At 38.4% G+C, this 23,365-nt stretch overlaps 1 long non-coding RNA gene across 2 annotated transcripts in view; it reads right to left on the minus strand.

Annotated features, from left to right (window-relative positions):
- Window positions 1-11,133: 11,133 nt before the first annotated feature.
- Window positions 11,134-23,365, minus strand: part of LOC133622025 (uncharacterized) — a 216,975-nt gene continuing 204,743 nt past the window's right edge. For both annotated transcript variants that reach the window (XR_012051158.1, XR_009817736.2), the window contains one exon: window positions 11,134-11,499. This is a non-coding gene — a long non-coding RNA (uncharacterized lncRNA). The remainder of the gene's footprint in view (window positions 11,500-23,365) is intronic.

Consider the following 23,365-nt stretch of genomic DNA (forward strand, 5'->3'; position numbering starts at 1 on the left):
GCTCAGTCATTCACAAACAAGGATGGGGCGAGGGTCACCACTATGTGAACAAATGCGTGAGCAAATTGTCGAACAGTTTAAGAACAACATTTCTCAATGAGCTATTGCAAAGAATTTAGGGATTTCAGCATCTAAGGTCTATAATATCATCAAAGGGTTCAGAGAATGTAGAGAAATCTCTGCACGTAACATTGAATGCCCGTGACCTTGGATCCCTCAGGCGGTACTGCATCAAAAAGCGACATCAGTGTGTAAAGGATATCACTACAGGGGCTCAGGAACACTTCAAAAAACCACTGTCAGTAACTACAGTTCGTCGCTACATCTGTAAGTGCAAGTTAAAACTCTACTATGCAAAGCGAAAGTCATCTATCAACAACACCCAGAAACGCCACCGGCTTTGCTGGGCCCGAAGCTCATCTAAGATGGACTGATGCAAAGTGGAAAAGTGTTCTGTGGTCTGACGAGTCCACATTTCAAATTGTTTTGGAAACTGTGGACGTCATGTCCTCCGGGAAAAAAAAGGAAAAGAACCATCCGGATTGTTCTACGCGCAAAGTTCAAAAGCCAACATCTGTGATGGTATGGGGGTGTATGAGTGCCCAAGGCATGGGTAACTTACACATCTGTGAAGGCACCATTAATGCTGAAAGGTACATACAGGTTTTGGAGCAACATACGTTGCCATCCAAGCAACGTTACCATGGACGTCCCTGCTTATTTCAGCAAGACAATGCCAAGACACGTGTTACAACAGCGTGGCTTCATAGTAAAAGAGTGCGGGTACTAGATTGGCCTGTCTGTGGTCCAGACTTGTTTCCCATTGAAAATGTGTGGCGCATTATGAAGCCTAAAATACCACAAAGGAGACCCCCGGACTGTTGAACAACTTAAGCTGTAGATCAAGCAAGAATGGGAAAAAATTCCACCTGAAAAGCTTCAAAAATTGGTCTCCTCAGTTCTCAAAAAGAGTGTTGTTAAAAGGAAAGGCCATGTAACACAGTGGTAAAAATGGCCCTGTGCCAACTTGTTTGGAATGCTTTGCTGCCATTCAATTCTAAGTTAATGATTATTTGCAAAAAAAAATGTTGTTTCTCAGTTCGAACATTAAATATCTTGTCTTTGCAGTTCATTCAATTGAATATAAGTTGAAAAGGATTTGCAAATCATTGTATTCTGTTTTTATTTACGAATTACACAACATGCCAACTTCACTGGCTTTGGAGTTTGTACATAAACATATTTTGGTCTCTTCAAATACACACAATATAAATACAATATCTGTCTGTCCATTCACAAATACCAGATCTCTTAAATTGAGCATGTGTCCCTAATGAAGTGGCTGGCGAGTGTCCAGGTAAAGTAAGGTAAAATAGTCCCCATATTGTTATACCACCTATTGATTGGAATGTTTTTTTTTTCTTCTCTCGCTGACACTATTGTCTCACTGGACAAGACGGATGACCAAGAAGAGGACGACAATCGCCGCGATCGTTCATCTGAAGGAATGTGACGCTCGTGCATTCAAAGTGCATCACTGGCTGTTGACCAAGGGGACGGACATTAACGAAGGGCAAACAGACAAGCATCCACTCCTGGAGCTTCTTAACACGTCAGCCCATTAAGACGTGACGGCGAGCTGAAAGCGGCCCTCTGAGGGGTTCCTCTAGAAGGGAAACGTCAAAATAATTTATGTTTGGGTTCACACCGTCATTAGCCAGATGGCAACAGTCAACACCAGCCTTAACACAGTGGGCTAAATTGGCCATTAGACTAGGAATTTAGCGGATGTCAAAGCAAGGTTTGTGAAAACATTTTACATGAACTAACATTGCATTACTGCAATACATATATTGACATGAAAAAACATGACACCTCTAATTTTTTTTATTTATTTTTTTACAAATATTTACGGGTGTAGTCAAAATTAGAGATGTCCGATAATGTAATAATAAATGTATGACTTTTTAAAACGCCGCTGTGTACACGGACGTAGGGAGGGGTACAGAGCGCCAATAAACCTTAAACGCACTGCCTTTGCGTGCCGGCCCAGTCACACAATATCTACGGCTTTTCACACACATGTGAATGCAAAGCATAATTGGTCAACAGCCATACAGGTCACACTGAGGCTGGCCGTATAAACAACTTTAACACTGTTACAGATATGCGCCACACTGTGAACCCACACCAAACAAGAATGACAAACACATTTCGGGAGAAAATCCGCACCATAACCCAACATAAACACAACAGAACAAATACCCAGAACCCCTTGCAGCACTAACTCTTCCGGGACGCTACAATATACACCCCCCGCTACCCCCTACCTCAACCCCCCCCCCCCCCCCAACCCCGCCCACCTCAACCTCCTCATGCTCTCTCAGGGAGAGCATGTCCCAAATTCCAAGCTGCTGTTTTGAGGTATGTTAAAACAAATAATGCACTTTGTGACTTCAATAATAAATATGGCAGTGCCATGTTGTCATTTTTTTCCATAACTTGCGTTGATTTATTTTGGAAAACCTTGTTACATTGTTTAATGCATCCAGCAAGGCATCACAACAAAAGTAGGCATGTATATATCGGTATCGGTAATTAAGAGTTGGACAATATCGGAATATCGGATATCGGCAAAAAAGCCATTATCGGACATCTCTAGTCAAAATGCATTGGAAGGCATGCTGTCATACATGTAATACATCCATCCATCCATTTGCTACCGCTTATTCCCTTCAGGGTCGCGGGGGGCGCTGGAGCCTATCTCAGCTACAATCGGGCGGAAGGCGGTGTACACCCTGGACAAGTCGCCACCTCATCGCAGGGCCAAAACAGATAGACAGACAACATTCACACTCTAGGGCCAATTTAGTGTTGCCAATCAACCTATCCCCACATGTAATACAGATATCCTTAAATATAGCAATCACTAGACAAATAGTCAATGACGTATTGACAATTAGTTGCTAAATAATACAATGTTTTGCTTTATGTTATGTTATGTTTATGCATGTTTTTTAACCAGTCATGCACAAATGTTACACACATGTTCTTGTCTGTCCCCAAAAGGTCTCTATCGGGAGTCCGCAACCCGCGGCTCTTCAGCGCCGCCCTAGTGGCTCCCTGGACCACTTTCAGAGATGTGTGAAAATGGAAAAAGATGAAGAAAATGACACATGACACAAACCTTCCTAATTATTAGAAAATCCCAGTGTTTATGTTATACATGCTTCACTGATGAGAGGATTTGGCAAGCACAGTTTTGTCCTACTAATTTCAGCGATCCTTGAACTCATCATAGTTTGTTTACATGTACAACTTTCTCCGATGCTGCCACAGAAAGACGTGTTTTATAGCACTCCTTTTTTGTCTCATTTTGTCCACCAATCGTTTTATGCTGTGCGTGAATGCACAAAGGTGTGCTCTGTTGATTTTATTGATTTGCTGGAGTGCTTATCAGGCATATTTGATCAATCCATGATTGCAAGCTAATCGATGCTAACATGCTATTTAGGCTAACTGTATGTACATATTGCATCATTATGCCTTGTTTGTAGCTATATTTGAGCTAATTTAATTTCCTTTACTTATGTCCTCTGTGTATTTAATTTATATTTGCATGTCTCATGACACATTATCTGTATGTAATATTGGCTGTATTTCTCATGGTGGTTTGTGTGCCATGTTGTTCCAGACCACAGCAAAACGTTACACAGCTTGCAAAGATTGTAATAAATCCATTAAAAGAAGACAACCTGTTGTTTCCTTAAAGTTGGACACACACATCTATACCTTTGGCTATTCTGAGACAGTAATTTCCAGAAGTTATCTCATCCTGTGAGAAGCCTCCATTTTACTAATGATTTCCAATGTTGCAAAAATGTGTAGAATAAATATTAAAATACAACATTTATGTCAACGAAGATTTTCATCAGCCTTTGATAGTAGGCTAATATAGCTAATATAGACACTTACATCAAGTGATGCCTTCATTATAACACTTATATAAGGCTTTGAATTTTGAGTAAATCTGATCAATGACCTTTGAAAGTACTTTCAGACAATAGCACAGCATTCACTTGTATGACCCAATCCAAACAACCTTCCCTAGTAATGGTGCAAAGAAAAAAAAGCAACTAACATAAAGGTCAACACACATGGTCACCCATAACACAAACTGCTTACTGAACATTGTGGAGATTATGAAAAACGTCCAAATACCATAACAAAAATCCCAAATTACACCCATTTAAACCCATTGCAAGGCATGATGGGATAATGCAAAACACTCTCCCCACACTTATCCATGTTTGGCGCATTTTAGCTGCTTGATATTTCTGATTGATTAAAACATTTTAAGACGGTCGTCACGGAAGTAAACAAGGTAGGACTCCAACTTTCACATACTATTATATTATTATTAATTATATATCCATTATACTATTATAATATGTACTATTTTTTTTAGCCAAATGCGGACCTCAAGTCAAAAAATTTGGACACCCCTGCCACAGAGGGTGTATTCTGGAAACAGCATTGAGCTGTGTGAGAAATTTCAAGCCGCAAGAGGTGAAACTTTGGGTTTTGTCCGAAAAATAATAGCACATGCAACTAGAGATAGGTACCGAATCCAGTACTTTTTTGGCACCGACCGAATCTCGCCAGTCCTACCAGGCACTAGGGATGTAACGGTATTGTAGATGCGGCGATATATTACTGTTTTATCTTCACAATAACGACAGTATCAAACGAAAACTTGGTGAGTGTAGGTTTTTTTTCTGGCACTTTTTTGGACACATACCACAACAATATCGTACCCTGACATTTTGATATTGTTACATCCCTAAACACCGATTAACGTAAAATCCAACAGTGCCATGTTACCGTACCAACATTTTGCGTGACATCACATCCGGTTGCCAACTTCGCCACCTTGGCGATCACTCCAGCAGCACTGAGAGCGGACTCAGCCAAACTACCTCTGGGTAATGTTGCAATTTTCAATGCCGACAAATAAATTGACCCCAAAAAAAACGCTCCAACGTAAGTAAAGTAAGGCTCCACACTCCAAAAATGTGCTAGTTTGATGCTATTATATATTAGGTTTGCTATTGACATGCTACTGGTTAGCATTAGTGAGTTTACATGGCAATGTTAACGCCTCCAAATTTGTAATGAAAACTACAACTATCAAACAGCTGGTGCATAATAAATACAACATTTAGGGGAAACTGGGTAACACATGGCACACTGACAAAGCTTAACCTATTGTTACTATAACAATCTACAAGGTTAATATAGTTGGCTTCTCTTTCTTCCCCTCCATTTATCTGCTTTCTTTTGTATTTCAAGTTATTATCACATACATGTATTGTTGCATTTGAACAATTGTATTGTTGATAATAGAGGTAATTATTGTTATTATTCATTATCAATAGTGCTATTTTTATTGGTATTTGTATTGCTCCATTTGTAGTGGTCATTGATATTTCTGTATTATTAATATTTATTTCACTAACTGCTTCTTTGCTATCACTTTTACCATCATATTTGTACATACTGTATCTTATTTGCTGATGTCTTTCTGTTGTTGTTGTTATTGTTGTGTTTGCTGTTGTTGTTGTCTCTCTGTCTTATCCCCCTCTAGTCCCCGCAATTTCCCCCTTGGTCTTCCTTTTTTCTCTCTCTTTCTATCCCCTCCTTCTCTGGCCCGGCTGCACCAAATAGTAATATAAATCCGTGTAATTAAGTCAAATACAAATAAGGCAACAAGAGAAGTATACCACACTTCTCTTTTGTAAAATATATCTGTACAGCTGATATAGGCATCTACATCAACTATATAATTTGCCTGAGTAGCTGGACAGGACAAAAAATAAAAATAAGTACAATACTTATAGTATAAACACTTTTTAGGGCGCAACTAAAGACTAGCTTTAGCAAGGACTGAACTGACGCGCCAACACACCATAAACTATACACTACTGGACAGCAGTTATCATAATCAGCTCATTTTTAAACGTTGCAATTAGAGATGTTCGATAATGGCTTTTTTGCCGATATCCCGATATTGTCCAACTCTTAATTACCGATTCCGATATCAACCGATACCGATATATACAGTCGTGGAATTAACACATTATTATGCCTAATTTTGTTGTGATGCCCCGCTGGATGCATTAAACAATGTAACAAGGTTTTCCAAAAAAAACCAACTCAAGTTATGGAAAAAAATGCCAACATGGCACTGCCATATTTATTATTGAAGTCACAAAGTGCATTAATTTTTTTTAACATGCCCTAAAAACAGCAGCTTGGAATTTGGGACATGCTCTCCCTGAGAGAGCATGAGGAGGTTGAGGTGGGCGGGGATGTATATTGTAGCGTCCCGGAAGAGTTAGTTCTGCAAGGGATTCTGGGTATTTGTTCTGTTGTGTTACGGTGCGGATGTTCTCCCGAAATGTGTTTGACATTCTTGTTTGGTGTGGGTTCACAGTGTGGCGCATATTTGTAACAGTGTTAAAGTTGTTTATACGGCCACCCTCAGTGTGACCTGTATGGCCGTTGACCAAATATGCCTTGCAGTCACTTGTGTGAGTGAAAAGCCGTAGGTATTATGTGACTGGGCCGGCACGCAAAGGAAGTGCCTTTAAGGTTTATTGGTGCTCTGTACTTCTCCCTACGTCCGTGTACACAGCGGCGTTTTAAAAAGTCATCAATTTTACTTTTTGAAACCGATACGGATAATTTCGAAACCAATACCGATAATTTCCGATATTACATTTTAAAGCATTTAGTTGCAATAAAATATTGATTTTATTATCAAAAACAATTAATATTTAATAACAGACAAAAAAGTGCAGATAATGGGTACTGTTGAGTACCGGTATGGATTCCGTGGTACCGGGTATTGGTACAGTATCGGTTCACATATGAACCCATCCATGACCATATTTTATTGTTTTGTAGAAGACTGCGACATACAATATGCACGTTTTGTTGAGTTTCTGTTGTTTGTGGTATGGCTTTTATGTCCTGCTTTGATGTATATTAGCCAGACTTGCCCTAAGGCACTGCGGCAGAGTTAGAAAAGTATCCTTCACAAGTCTGGCACATTAGCGAAAAGCAGCGACCGGCATTTATTCAGAGTCGGCCTTCTGTCCTCCTGTAAAAACGCAAATACGCCTCGCGCTTGTGTTTTGCCCTCGGGGTCCGCAGGGAAATCTTGAGCGACCGCGCCGAAAAAAGCCCGCTGATGAAGACCACGGAGAGGCAACCCAAGTCGCGGCCCTGGAAAATGAAAACAATGAGCTCAAAGGAGCAGAAAATCTCTTTGGAGCCGAGGGACGGCGAGACGTGTGATTACTCGTCTCTGCCAGTAATTCCATTACTCGGGGAAGAAACGTAAGAAAGCTTCATTATGGAAGTTTTCATCGCATCGGATCTCATTTTAACGACACGCACCTGATCGTTAGTGCGGCGCCAGCTACGAGACGCTCACAGACACGCATCATTATAAAGTGTCTGTCCATTTACGTACACACAGACTGTAAACATATTTGGTAACATTAACATAATGTAAACACACGATACAAAAGGGTTCATGCATTATGTAAGTGCCTGTCTATTTACATAATGCACACTTCTATTAGTTAGTTCATATACACACACCTGATTGTCCATTCACACACCATGTAAATAGGTCTCAGTTCATTCACGTAATGCACACGTTTGTCCATTCACATATCATGTAAATATTAATTTCCATAATACACACGTCTATTTGTCAGTTCATATACACACACACAATGCACCTGTTTTCCCATTTACATTCATACATCATGTAAATGTGTCTGTCCATTCACATAATGCGTTCTTCTGTTTGTTAGTTCATATACACACAATGCACACACCTGATTGTCCATTCACACACACCATGTAAATAGGTCTCAGTTCATTCACGTAATGCACACGTTTGTCCATTCACATATCATGTAAATATTAATTTCCATAATACACACGTCTATTTGTCAGTTCATATACACACACACACAATGCACCTGTTTTCCCATTTACATTCATACATCATGTAAATATGTGTCTGTCCATTCACATAATCCACAAGTCTGTTCATATATACACACACGATGCACACATCTGTTTGTCTGTTCACTTTTACATATCACATAAATATGTCTGTCCATTTAAATAATGTACCCTTCTATTTGTCAGTTTATGTATAAACACAATGCACACACCTAATTGTCCATTCACACATCATGTAAATAGGTCTCAGTTCTTTCACATAACGCACACGTGTTTGTCCATTCACATTCACACACTATGTAAATATGTCTGTCCATATCCACAATGCACTTGTCAGTTCATATACACACACACACCTGTTTTCCATTTACATTCATACATCATGTAAATATGTGTCTGTCCATTCACATAATGCATACTTCTGTTTGTTAAATCATATACACACAATGCACACACCTGATTGTCCATTCACACACCATGTAAATAGGTCTCAGTTCATTCACGTAATGCACACGTTTGTCCATTCACATATCATGTAAATATTAATTTCCATAATACACACATCTATTTGTCAGTTCATATACACACACACAATGCACCTGTTTTCCCATTTGCATTCATACATCATGTAAATATGTGTCTGTCCATTCACATAATGCATACTTCTGTTTGTTAGTTCATATACACACAATGCACACACCTGATTGTCCATTCACACACCATGTGAATAGGTCTCAGTTCATTGACGTAATGCACAGGTTTGTCCATTCACATTCACGCATCATGTAAATATTAATTTCCATAATGCACACGTCTATTTGTCTGTTCATATACAAACACATTGCATCTGTTTTTCAATTTACATTCACACATCATGTAAATATATGTCTGTCCATTCACATAATCCACAAGTCCGTTCATATACACACACACACACGATGCACACATCTGTTTGTCTGTTCACTTTTACGTATCGCATAAATATGTCTGTCCATTTAAATAATGTACCCTTCTATTTGTCAGTTTCTGTATACACACAATGCACACACCTGATTGTCCATTCTCACATCATGTAAATAGGTCTCAGTTCATTCACATAACGCACACGTGTTTGTCCATTCACATTCACACACCATGTAAATATGTCTGTCCATATCCATAATGCAATCGTCAGTTCATATACACACACACACCTGTTTTTCATTTACATTCATACATCATGTAAATATGTGTCTCTCCATTCACATAATGCATACTTCTGTTTGTCTGTTCATATACACACACATTGCATCTGTTTTTCCACATTCACACATCATGTAAATATGTCTGTCCATTCATATAATCCACAAGTCTGTTCATATATACACACACGATGCACACATCTGTTTGTCTGTTCACTTTTACATATCACATAAAAATGTCTGTCCATTCAAATAATGTACCCTTCTATTTGTCAGTTTATATATACACACAAAGCACACACCTGATTGTCCATTCACACACCATGTACTGTACATAGGTCTCAGTTCATTCACTTAATGCACACGTTTGTCCATTCACATATCATGTAAATATTAATTTCCATAATGCACACGTCTATTTGTCAGTTCATATACACACACAATGCACCTGTTTTTCCATTTACATTCATAGATCATGTAAATATGTGTCTGTCCATTCACATAATGCATACTTATGTTTGTCTGTTCATATACACACACACTGCATCTGTTTTCAATTTACATTCACACATCATGTAAATATGTCTGTCCATTCACATAATCCACGTCTGTTCATATATACACACAATGCACCAGTTTTCCCATTTACATTCATACATCATGTAAATATGTGTCTGTCCATTCACATAATGCATACTTCTGTTTGTCTGTTCATATACACACACATTGCATCTGTTTTTCAATTTACATTCACACATCATGTAAATATATGTCTGTCCATTCACATAATCCACATGTCTGTTCATATATACACACACACGATGCACACATCTGTTTGTCTGTTCACTTTTACATATCACATAAATATGTCTGTCCATTTAAATAATGTACCCTTCTATTTTCAGTTTATGTATACACACAATGCACACACCTGATTGTCCATTCACACATCATGTAAATAGGTCTCAGTTCATTCACATAATGCACACGTGTTTGTCCATTCACATTCACAATCTATGTAAATATGTCTGTCCATTTCCATAATGCACTTGTCAGTTCATATACACACACCTGTTTTCCATTTACATTCATACATCATGTAAATATGTGTCTGTCCATTCACATAATGCACACTTCTATTTGTCAGTTCATATACACACAATGCACCTGTTTTTATACATTCATACATCATGTAAATATGTGTCTGTCCATTCACATAATCCACACTTCTGTTGGTTCATATATATACACACGATGCACACATCTGTTTGTCGGTTCACTTTTACATATCATGTAAATATGTTCGGCCATTTACATAATGTACACTTCTATTTGTCAGTTTATATACACACACAATGCACCTGTTTTCCCATTTATATTCATACATCCTGTTGTCCATTCACATAATGCACACTTCTGTTTGACTGTACACATACACACACATTGCATCTGTTTTTGCATTTACTTGTGTACATTCACACATCATGTAAAATGTGTGTCTGTCCATTCACACAATCCACAAGTCTGTTCATATATACACGATGCACACATCTGTTTGTTCATTCACATACACACACGTAAATATATACACATGATGCACACATCCGTTTGTCCATTCACACATCATGTAAATATGTTTGTCCATTTAAATAATGCACACTTCTATTTGCCAGTTCATATACACGCAGTGTTAGTAGATCACACGCAACAAGCCCACTAATAGTACACACAATTTAATGCGCTGTTTAGTGTTGTCTAAACATCTGTCAGTCCCTTCACATACACACATAAACATCCTTCATATTGGAATACATGTTATCACTAAGTTAATATCATCTTGTAAAGTCACTCTCAGGCACAAGATGTCAGTCTAATGTGTTTCCACATTGAGCGTGAAAGCCGCCATTCAACACTTTTCTGGGGCGTGTCCAGAGGCTTCAGGCCTGCGGCTGCCTCGGCACGATTCCGATCAACCCGGAGCACGTAAACACAATTTTGTAGCAATTCCCTTCTTATCAAGGGTGACCTCTTTGGCAATCAGTGTAATTCCGGTTGTAACCAGACTTCACTCCCAGAGATCGGTGTGTGTGTGTGTGTATGTGTGTGATAACATTAGACTTGGGGCGAGTAAATCTGCTCACTTGTTCGGTGCACACCTGCGGAGCTCAGATTAAACTTGAATTATTGGTGTAGGGGGGCTTCCTGCTGCTTCCCCCCCACACCCACTCCATCAGCCGGCTTCATCTCCTGGTGGCTGTTGCCGCTCTCACTCCTGGGAGAGAGACAAGAAGACTGTTATCTCTCCAGCAGGCCTAGCGAGAACATCGCGTCGCCTAATGATGCTGCTATTTTTACTACTCGCGCTCGCAGACGTGTTGACTGTTAGCACAATCACACAAACGCGACACCTCACACTTCCAGGAAGCTTCTTGCACCACAACATATGAATATTCTTGCTACGTATTGTTCTGAGGAGAACCTGAATAAAAGTGGAAATGCAACAATCTTTTTACGTTTCTCGCAGTTGTAGTTAAAGGGGAACATTATCACAATTTCAGAAGGGTTAAAACCATTAAAAATCAGTTCCCAGTGGCTTATTTTATTTTTCAAAGTTTTTTTCAAAATTCTACCCATCACGCAATATCCCTAAAAAAAGCTTCAAAGTGCCTGATTTTAACCATCGTTATATACACCCGTCCATTTTCCTGTGACGTCACACAGTGATGCCAATACAAACAAACAGCAAGGTATAGCGACATTAGCTCGGATTCAGACTCGGGTTTCAGCGGCTTAACACTGTCTGATAAGATAATTACTAACAACTATGAACTAGGTTTACATCATATGAAATACATTTGGCAACAACATGCACTTTGAGAGTGCAGACAGCCCATTTCAGGCGCGCTAAGAACATATATTTTTCCACGATTTCAGCACTCAGGTTAACCATACCTAAATAGACACAAAATACTGCATTACACAAGACTACCCAAATGTACTCGAATGATTGAAAAAAATAAATGTTTTTAAGCTAAATTATTGGTAAACACAGTTTATGTATAATAATTTACGTAAAACCGCAAGTAATGAATAAAGTTTTCATCAATTAATATATTCTGTAGACATACCCTTATCCGCTCTCTTTCACTGAAAGCTGATCTGTCCAGTTTTGAAGTTGATGTCAGCAGGCCAGGGAAGCTAGGGTCGATATTCTTCTCTTGATCATCTTCGGTGGCATAAGGGACGGTGTGAGCCAAGACATCCAGGGGGTTTGGCTCGCTCGTCTGCGGGAACAAACTGCCGCCATTGCTTGCCGTGCAACCGAGGTCCTTTGTCCCTGAATTGCTCACACACTCCGGCAGATTCAATGGGGGTCTGGCGGCAGATTTCTTTGACTTTATTGTTGGAAATGCATCTGCTTTGAGTGTCGCAGGATATCCACACATTCTTGCCATCTCTGTCGTAGCGTAGCTTTCGTCGGTAAAGTGTGCGGAACAAACGACTGACCATTTCGTCGGCTTTCCCCACACCCTCGTATTTTGAACAAATTTCGTCCAATTTCTTGCCACTTTCACATCTTTGGGCCACTGGTGCAACTTGAATCCGTCCCTGTTCGTGTTGTTACACCCTCCGACAACACACCGACGAAAGTGAGAAAATGGCGGATTGCTTCATGATGTGACGTCACAACGTGACGTCATCGCTCCGAGAGCGAATAATAGAAAGGCGTTTAATTCGCCAAAATTCACCCATTTAGAGTTCGGAAATCGGTTAAAAAAATATATGGTCTTTTTTCTGCAACATCAAGGTATATATTGACGCTTACATAGGTCTGGTGATAATGTTCCCCTTTAACTTGCATCGATTCTTAAGTTTCACACTCACTTGATATTGTCTGTCTGTTAAAACACAAACACATGTCAGTCTATTCACAAAAACATACAAAATGCCCCTATTTGTTAAATAAATACAATGTGATTTTAAAATTGTATTTCAAAATAATTTAAACAATGTACAAAACCCAAAACCAGTGAAGTTGGCACGTTGTGTAATTCGTAAATAAAAACAGAATACAAACCCCGTTTCCATATGAGTTGGGGAATTGTGTTAAATGTAAATATAAACGGAATACAATGATTTGCAAATCCTTTTCAACCCATATTCAGTTGAATGCACTACAAAGACAACATATTTGATGTTCAAACTCATAAACTTTTTTTTTTTTTGCAAATAATAATTAACTTAGAATTTCATGGCTGAGAACACGTGCCAAAGTAGTTGGCACAGGGGCATTTTTACCACTGTGTTACATGGCCTTTCCTTTTAACAACACTCAGTAAACGTTTGGGAACTGAAACACATTTTTTAAGCTTCTCAGGTGGAATTCTTTCCCATTCTTGCTTGATGTACAGCTTAAGTTGTTCAACAGTCCGGGGGTCTCCGTTGTGGTATTTTAGGCTTCATAATGCGCCACACAATTTCAATGGGAGACAGGTCTGGACTACAGGCCAGTAACGTGCGGTGAGGTTGATGGCTGGTGAGGCACTGACTTCATCACAGTCAGATTTACAAACATATGAACCCTAAAGAGTATCTTATTCACCATTTGATTGGCAGCAGTTAACGGGTTATGTTTAAAAGCTCATACCAGCATTCTTCCCTGCTTGGCACTCAGCATCAAGGGTTGGAATTGGGGGTTAAATCACCAAAAATGATTCCCAGGCGCGGCGCCGCTGCTGCCCACTGCTCCCCTCACCTCCCAGGGGGTGGTCAAGGGGATGGGTCAAATGCAGAGGACAAATTTCATTACACCTAGTGTGTGTGTGACAATCATTGCTACTTTAACTTAACTTTAACTTTACACATACAAACTGTAGCACACAAAAAAGCACATTTAATAAAAAAAACGTTATTATGGTCTTACCTTTACTTAGAAATTAAGTCCATGCGCCGCAACTAAAGCCCTCACTTAAACTTTCCACGTGCAAGATTGAATCTATTTAAAAAAGTGTAACCGAGGGTTTATAAATGTCGCCTATACTGTATGAAACTACAAAATAACAAACACGGAGGCTCCAGTTTACATGAGGACCACTTTATTTACCTTCTTTCAAAAACCTCCGCAACGTGACATCACTTCCGCTCTTAGCGCCTTCAAAATAAGAGCTCAAGGCATATACTGTATAACAGCGCATAACAGGAACTTAACATCACAAAGAAGAAAGCCCATAAAAATAGGTTACAAAAGTTATTTAATAAGTCAAAAAGTGCAAAAACAATAATGTTCGTGTTGGAGGAGTTGTGAATTAGGTACACCTGCAGTCTGCAGGTGTATCTAATGTTGTGTCCCTGCAGTCATTCACAACTCCTCCAACACCAACATTATTGTTTTTGCACTTTTTGGCTTCTTATGAAATAATTTTTTAAAATAGATTAAATCTTGCACGTGGAAAGTGTGGGCTTTAGTTGATATAACAATTCTACGGCGGGGGTGCAGCAGGCGAGCCTCAGCCAGTGCGTCTTTTGCAGCCGTTTTATGATCGCTCAGCACAAGAAATACGTTACACACATACAGTTGTTGACAAAATACACTGTACATTATATACCTCAGCTAACTAAACTATGGAAATGTATAATATAGTTCATATAGCAATACAGTCTCACTGCACAGCAGGCCAGCAGTTAGCCGAGTCATTGCGCAATCCATGTGCGGCACTGAGTGACGTGCCTCAACTGGCTGCTGTTCACCGCACCGTCTCTTCTCAGTATTTGAACGGCAAATGTCAAAATTCAGCGATTTTGAATAAAAATAATCTAAAACTGGTGAAGTTAAATGGAAAATAACTTTATAGTATAATCACTGGATACATATAACAATTTAATTTTTTTTTTTTCCTTTTTACATTTTTTTTCTTTCCATGATGGCCCTGCCTCACCTGCCTCTAGTGACTGCACGTCACTGCTACAGGCAGGCCAGTCTAGTACCCGCACTCTTTTACTATGAAGCCACGTTGATGTAACACGTGGCTTGGCATTGTCTTGCTGAAACAAGCAGGGGCGTCCATGGTAACGTTGCTTGGATGGCAACATATGATGCTCCAAAACCTGTATGTACCTTTCAGCATTAATGGTGCCTTCACAGATGTGTAAGTTACCCATGTCTTGGGCACTAATACACCGCCATACCATCACAGATGCTGGCTTTTCAACTTTGCGCCTTTAACAATCCGAATGGTTCTTTTCCTCTTTGGTCCGGAGGACACGACGTCCACAGTTTCCAAAAACAATTTGAAATGTGGACTCGTCAGACCACAGAACACTTTTCCACTTTGCATCAGTCCATCTTAGATGAGCTCAGGCCCAGTGAAGCCGACGGCGTTTCTGGGTGTTGTTGATAAACGGTTTTCGCCTTGCATAGGAGAGTTTTAACTTGCACTTACAGATGTAGCGACCAACTGTAGTTACTGACAGTGGGTTTCTGAAGTGTTCCTGAGCCCATGTGGTGATATCCTTTACACACTGATGTCGCTTGTTGATGCAGTACAGCCTGAGGGATCCAAGGTCACGGGCTTAGCTGCTTACGTGCAGTGATTTCTCCAGATTCTCTGAACCCTTTGATGATATTACGGACCGTAGATGGTGAAATCCCTAAATTCCTTGCAATAGCTGCTTCAGAAAGGTTTTTCTTAAACTGTTCAACAATTTGCTCACGCATTTGTTGACAAAGTGGTGACCCTCGCCCCATCCTTGTTTGTGAATGACTGAGCATTTCATGGAATCTACTTTTACACCCAATCATGGCACCCACCTGCTCCCAACTTGCCTGTTCACCTGTGGGATGTTCCAAATAAGTGTTTGATGAGCATTCCTCAACTTTATCAGTATTTATTGCCACCTTTCCCAACTTCTTTGTCACGTGTTGCTGGCATCAAATTCTAAAGTTAATGATTATTTGCAAAAAAAAAAAATGTTTATCAGTTTGAACATCAAATATGTTGTATTTGTAGCATATTCAATTGAATATGGGTTGAAAATGATTTGCAAATCATTGTATTCCGTTTATATTTACATCTAACACAATTTACCAACTCATATGGAAACGGGGTTTGCACAATGATTTGCAAATCCTTTTCAACCTATATTCAGTTGAATAAACTTCAAAGACAAGATATTTTTGAAGCTTTTCAGGTGGAATTATTTCCCATTCTTGCTTGATGTACAGCTTAAGTTGTGTCGCCGTTGTGGTATTTTAGGCTTCATAATGCGCCACAAATTTTGGAGTAGATTTTTGTCCGTGTGGCCCCCGATCTAAAATGAGTTTGACACCCCTGACCTACCTGGACCTGTGCCAGCTTTGTATCCTCAAAACAAGGTCAACATCTTTATCTGTAGACTGGCAGTAATGACGCCTCCTGGCCTGTTTGATTGGCAGCTCATTCTCCTGCATTGCAAAGCCGTATTTCAAATACGACGGAAAAGTATGTCATCAACACGTCTCTCTCCCCGGCTTGTTTATCTTTGAGTCAAATGTAAAAGGAGGTACTCAGAAGTGTATATTAAATAAATGATACGAGCTCTTGGCTGTGGACTCTGCTGCTTTCACAAGCCATTACATCGCCACGGGCTGGATGAGTGACAGGAATTTGATCTAAAACAATTTGCAGCTCGAGAGCCAGGTGGGGTTTGTGAAATTGTCATGCATTTATGACGTTTCCCGTGGGACGTTCAAGGAAGTCCGTCGATGTCCTTTGGGATTGTTTCTTTATGATTTACATTTTGCTTGTTTTATTAGTTGAGCCACTGAAGTTGGCCCCTGAGGTGGTGCAGTTTGGATTGAAATTGTCTCAAAAGGCGCAAATTATTTGTAGTAAAGCCTACTTTAAAAAAAAAAAAAGTGGTGGGTGTAACATGAGGCACCTTGTCTCCCTAAAGTGGAGGGAGATGGTAGATTCCCCCCCACCCATTTGGACCTATACCAGGGGTCGGCAACCCGCGGCTCTAGAGCCGCATGCGGCTCTTTAGCGCCGCCCTAGTGGCTCTCTGGAGCTTTTTCAAAAATGTATGAAAAATAGAAAAAGATGAGGGGAAAAAAATATTTGTTTTTGTTTTAATATGGTTTCTGTAGGAGGGCAAACATGACACAAACCTCCCTAATTGTTATAAAGCACACTGTTTATATTAAACATGCTTCACTGATTCGAGTATTTGGCGGGCATCGTTTTGTCCTACTAATTTTGGCGGTCCTTGAACTCACCGTAGTTTGTTTACATGTATAACTTTCTCCGACTTTCTAGGACGTGTTTCTGTCTCATTTTGTCCACCAGACTTTTAACGTTGTGAATGAATGCACAATGGTGAGTTTTGTTGATGTTATTGACTTGTGTGGAGTGCTAATCAGACATATTTGGTCACTGCATGACTGCAAGCTAATCAATGCTAACATGCTATTTAGGCTAGCTATATGTACATATTGCATCATTATGCCTCATTTGTAGGTATATTTGAGGTCATTTAGTTTCCTTTAAGTCATCTTAATTCAATTTATAATATGGCTTTTAATTTTTTGCGGCTCCAGACAGATTTGTTTTTGTATTTTTGGTCCAATATGGTTCTTTCAACATTTTGGGTTGCCGACCCCTGACCTATACGGTACCAATTCCCAGTAGCTGGGATTCGATACCGGTACCCAATTTTGGTACTTTTGTGTGTGTTGACAAATGTTAATTGTTACCTAATAAAATATTATTTATAATGAAACATTAAAAAATTAGCTGATTATGATAACTGTGCTGTTCAATATTTTGTTTTATTATTACACTTAAGTCTAATTTGTAATTAGGGTTGTCCCGATATGAATATTGTGGTACCGATACCAAAATGTATTCCGATACTTTTCTAAATAAAGGGGACAACAAAAAATGGCTTTATTTTAACAAAAAATATAACGGTACATTAATTTTGTTATTGTGATCGAAGAACAATGTTGGCCTTAAATAAAATAGTGAACATACTAGACAACTTGTCTTTTAGTCGTAAGTGAGCAAACAAAGGCTCCTAATTTAGCATTTAGCATTAACATTAGGTACACCTGCAGACTGCAGCACGGATTTCATATTTCATTCATTCACAACTCCTCCAACACGAACATTATTGTTTTTGCACTTTTGGCTTCTTATTTAATAACTTTTTTTAAATAGATTCAATCTTGCACGTAGAAACTTTAAGTGTGGGCTTTAGTTGACATAACACTCCCGTCAGGGGGTGCATTCTACGCCGGGGGTGCATTATCCAGCACAACACCTGAAGAGTCAGTGCTGCAAAGGGTTCTGGGTATTTGTTCTGTTGTGTTTATGTTGTGTTACTGTGCGGATGTTCTCCCAAAATGTGTTTGTCATTCTTGTTTGGTGTGGATTCACAGTGTGGCGTATATTTCTAACAATGTTAAAGTTGCTTACAGGGGCACTCTCAGTGTAAATAAACTGTATCGCTGTTGATTAAGTATGTTTTGCATTTACGTGTGTGTGCGTACAGAAGCCGCTCATATCTTGTGACTTGGCGGGCACGTTGTTAGAAGGGATGAAAAGCGGGCGTGACGTCAGCTCGTAGAGGACGTTAAAAGCAGTGCCTGTAAGGCACGCCCCCAAGACTGTGGAATACGAGAAATAATGACTGATGAACACCTTCGTTCGATAATGAAGGTTGCCTCAGCTCCGACATTAATGAACTAGCATCCAAGAAAAGATGGCAGGTATGTGGCTTGGGCACATCAGATTAGATCAGTGTGTTGCAAACTGAGCAGTTTAAAGTCCTGAATGGTTGGTTTATTCATTATTTTATTTTCAAATGTATTAGCCTGTGGAAAAAGTTAATGCTGATATTTACCTCAGAAGGCTGCACATAGAAAAGAGGCATTACATTTTTATTTAAATTGTATTTGATATGCCATTGATATTTTTTTATTATTATTACTATTTTTTGAAGCTCGATTTTGCATGTCACTATAAAGTTATATAAGCCTTGCTTGTTCAATATTTAATGCAAAACTTGTTTGGGTCCCAATTAAAAGGTTAATTTGTTCAACCTTGGCCCGCGGCTTTGTTCAGTTTGAAATTTTGGCCCACTCTGTATTTGAGTTTGACACCCCTGCATTAAACAATGTAACAAGGTTTTCCAAAAATAAATCAGCTCAAGTTATGGAAAAAAATGCCAAAATGGCACTGCCATATTTATTATTGAAGTCACAAAGTGCATTTTTTTTTTAACATGCCTCAAAACAGTAGCTTGGAATTTGGGACATGCTCTCCCTGAGAGAGCATGAGGAGGTTGAGGTGGGGGTGGGGGGTGGGGGGGGGTAGGGGATAGCGGGGGGTGTATATTGTAGCGTCTGGGAAGAGTTAGTGCTGCAAGGGGTTCTGGGTATTTGTTCTGTTGTGTTTATGTTGTGTTACGGTGCGGATGTTCTCCCGAAATGGGTTTGTCATTCTTGTTTGGTGTGGGTTCACAGTGTGGCGCATATTTGTAACAGTGTTAAAGTTTTTTACAGTATACGGCCACCCTCAGTGTGACCTGTATGGCTGTTGACCAAGTTTGACTTGCATTCACTTGTGTGGATGAAAAGCCGTAGATATTAAGTGACTGGGCCGGCACGCAAAGGCAGTGCCTTTAATGTTCATTGGCGCTCTGTTCTTCTCTCTACGTCCGTGTACCACTCCGTACAGCGGCGTTTTAAAAAGTCATAAATTTTACCTTTTGAAACCCATACCGTTAATTTCTGATATTACATTTTAAAGCATTTATCGGCCGATAATATCGGCAGTCCGATATTATCGGACATCTCTAGTTAAAAGTGCCAATGATTGTCACACACACACGAGGTGCGGTGAAGTTATCTTCTGCATTTGACCCATCCCCGCAGGGGAGCAGTGAGCAGCAGCGGTGGCCGCGCCCGGGAATCATTTGGTGATTTGTAGACTTCTTTGCCAAATTTGGAAGCATTAAAATCGCCATGTAAAATCGCTAATGCTCACAGTAGCCTCTCTATGGCTAATCCAATGTAAATTAGGATCAAGGTAGCACATTTTGGAAGAGTGGAGCCTTACTTTACGTTTTTTTTACCAAGCATACTTGCTTTGTGGGTGTTGAAAATGGCAACAATACTTAGAGTGATTGTTTACGTGAGCCGGTGTTTAGTCTGCAGCCAGACGTGACGTCACCTGCAACAAATATGGCACCAATTGACTTTACGTGAATTGATACCCAGTAATACTGAGGGAATTCGGTCGGTGCCTATAGAAGTACTGAATTCTGGACCCATCCCTAGTAGGGTCACATATTACTGTTAGAAATTCATCAGAAAGTCTTCTTTTGCATAATAAGAGTGTAGCCAATCTGGCAATGAAAACATGTTTCATGGCTGTGGCAGGCGGGATGATTCCCAGCAACAAGCATGACCCGACAGCTGGGTCAGCCTGACTGAAAGCGGCGGGGTGTAAGGACTAACTCGTATTTCTCGCAAGTTCCCACTCAGCTAAAATTACACTCATTTCTCTTTCACAAAAGAATGAAAAAAAAACCCAACATAAATTGTGATGCTTTATTATCAGCCAGCTCGCAGCTGTTTTCTTTTGTGCATCCGTGCGCCTGTGACAGCGCCGCACTGATAAGGATGACGCACGATGTTTACTACTTTTAATCGAATTATATTACTTTTCCATACAATGTAGCATTCTTGGAGGTAGAACATTGTGGACCAGGCCCATATTTCTTATTGTTGAAGCCATGAATTATTCATCTTGGCTTTTTATTCGATACATGAATGGAAAATTCCTATTCTCAACCGACTAGAATGCACACGCATTTATCTCCTAATGTGAGTTTGCTTTTTTACTCACACATGAATACATTCATAGGGCAACTTTTAGAGGATTTTTTGTGTTGATTTTTGGGCGCGTTTGTTACCAAGGTACAAAATGAGTGGAAAGTGTTTTGGCTTAGCATACAAATATTTTCTTTAGGAGCGTATATATCTAATAAATACAGCTATAAATAGTATATAGCTCCTCTAGTCTGTAATTAGCAGAGGGCAAGACACATTGGCATTAACAGCCGTGGCTGTAGGCAACCTCCTGATGTGTTTTAATAATGAACTAACTAAGTATCAGTGTCAGCGCCCAGCAGCTTATCCAGCTCTGAATGCGCTTTAAAATTATGCAATTTAGGTGTTGGTGTGAAAGTCATGTGTGTAAATTTTGTTGTACTGTTGTTTACAATTAACTCATAATGCTGACTGAGCAGTTTGCTCCTTACCGCCATTACAACATTGGTTCGGTTGCTGCTGTGTTGTGCAATATACAGCACTTGCTCACAAATAAATAGCATTAAAATAATATACAATTCATGATGGGGATGAAAATAACACATTGAGATTAAACAAATTTGAAATAAAACCATGAATAAAATAATACAAAAAATGTAATTAATTTTTTTTTAAATAAAACAAAAATAAAAACACAAATTAAAATACCAATAAAATTCAAATAAATGCAACCAAAAACACAAATAATACAAAAAAATAAATGAAAATGGAAAATAAAAAATAAATGAAAACGATAGAAAATTAAAAAAATAAAAATAAAAATGAAAATGTAACTGAAGAAACTATGTTGACAGGTATGGTTTAACTTTTCCATGCATTTTAATTGAAGGCTCCTAAATGTTGATGACAAGGAGTTTTCAATTTGTGGAGCATAAAATAAACATATGAAAATTAAATGGGGGAAAAAAATGGTAATAAGAATAGAAATATAACAACTAAAATTAAATAAAACAAAACAAATTGAAACAACAAAATAAAATAAATAATAATAAAAATACCAATAAAATTCAAATTAAAAAATAAATGAAACCAATAGAAAATTTTAAAAAATAAAATAAAAATGAAAATGTAAATGAAGAAACTATGTTGACAGGTTTGGTTTCACTTGTTCATGCATTTTAATTGAAGGCCCCTAAACGTTGATGGCAAGGACTTAGAATTCGACTCTTATGGATAATTTGTGGAGCATAAAATAAACATATGAAAATTAAATTGAAAAAAATGGAGATAAGAATAGAAATATAAAATATAAAATTAAATAAAACCAAACAAAAAACAAACCAAAAAAAAGGGAATAAAAATACCAATAAAAAATAAATGAAACCAAAAACACAAATAATACAATGAAAATAAAACATTTTTAAAAAATGTATAAAAATATAGTAGTCAGTTTATTTCAATTCTTATTTTTTATCTTTATCACTACTTGTGTGATTTATTTTTATTCCATATTTGTTTCCACTACCGCACCTTAAGCTGGAGTCCTTAATCTCGTTGTATGCAAATATAATGACAATAAAGTCCATTCTGATTCTGATTCAAAATGAAAATGTAACTGAAGAAACTATGTTGACAGGTATGGTTTCACTTTTTCGTGCATTTTAATTGAAGGCCCCTAAATGTTGACGGCGGGGACTTAGAATTTGACCCTTATGGATAATTTGTGGAGCATAAAATTAACAAATGAAAATTAAATGGAAAAAAATGGAGATAAGAATAGAAATAGAAAATATAAAATTTAAAAATAAATAAATAAATAAAGACAAAAAAAGTGAATAAAAATACCAATACAAAAATGAAACCAAATACACAAATAATACAATTACAATTAAAATGAAAATGGAAAATGAAAAATAAATGCAAATAAAATATTTTTTTTAAATGTATAAAAATATAGTAGTATGTTTATTTCAATTCTTATTTTTTATCTTCATCACTACTTGTGTGATTTATTTTTATTCCATATTTGTTTCCATTACCGCACCTTAAGCTGGAGTCCTTAATCTCGTTGTATGCAAATATAATGACAATAAAGTCCATTCTGATTCTGATTCAAAATGAAAATGTAACTGAAGAAACTATGTTGACAGGTATGGTTTCACTTTTTCGTGCATTTTAATTGAAGGCCCCTAAATGTTGACGGCGAGGACTTAGAATTTGACCCTTATGGATAATTTGTGGAGCATAAAATTAACATATGAAAATTAAATGGAAAAAAAATGGAGATAAGAATAGAAATAGAAAATATAAAATTTAAAAATAA

This window comes from Nerophis lumbriciformis, linkage group LG25 (genome assembly GCF_033978685.3).
Source record: "Nerophis lumbriciformis linkage group LG25, RoL_Nlum_v2.1, whole genome shotgun sequence".
NCBI classification, from domain to species: domain Eukaryota; kingdom Metazoa; phylum Chordata; class Actinopteri; order Syngnathiformes; family Syngnathidae; genus Nerophis; species Nerophis lumbriciformis.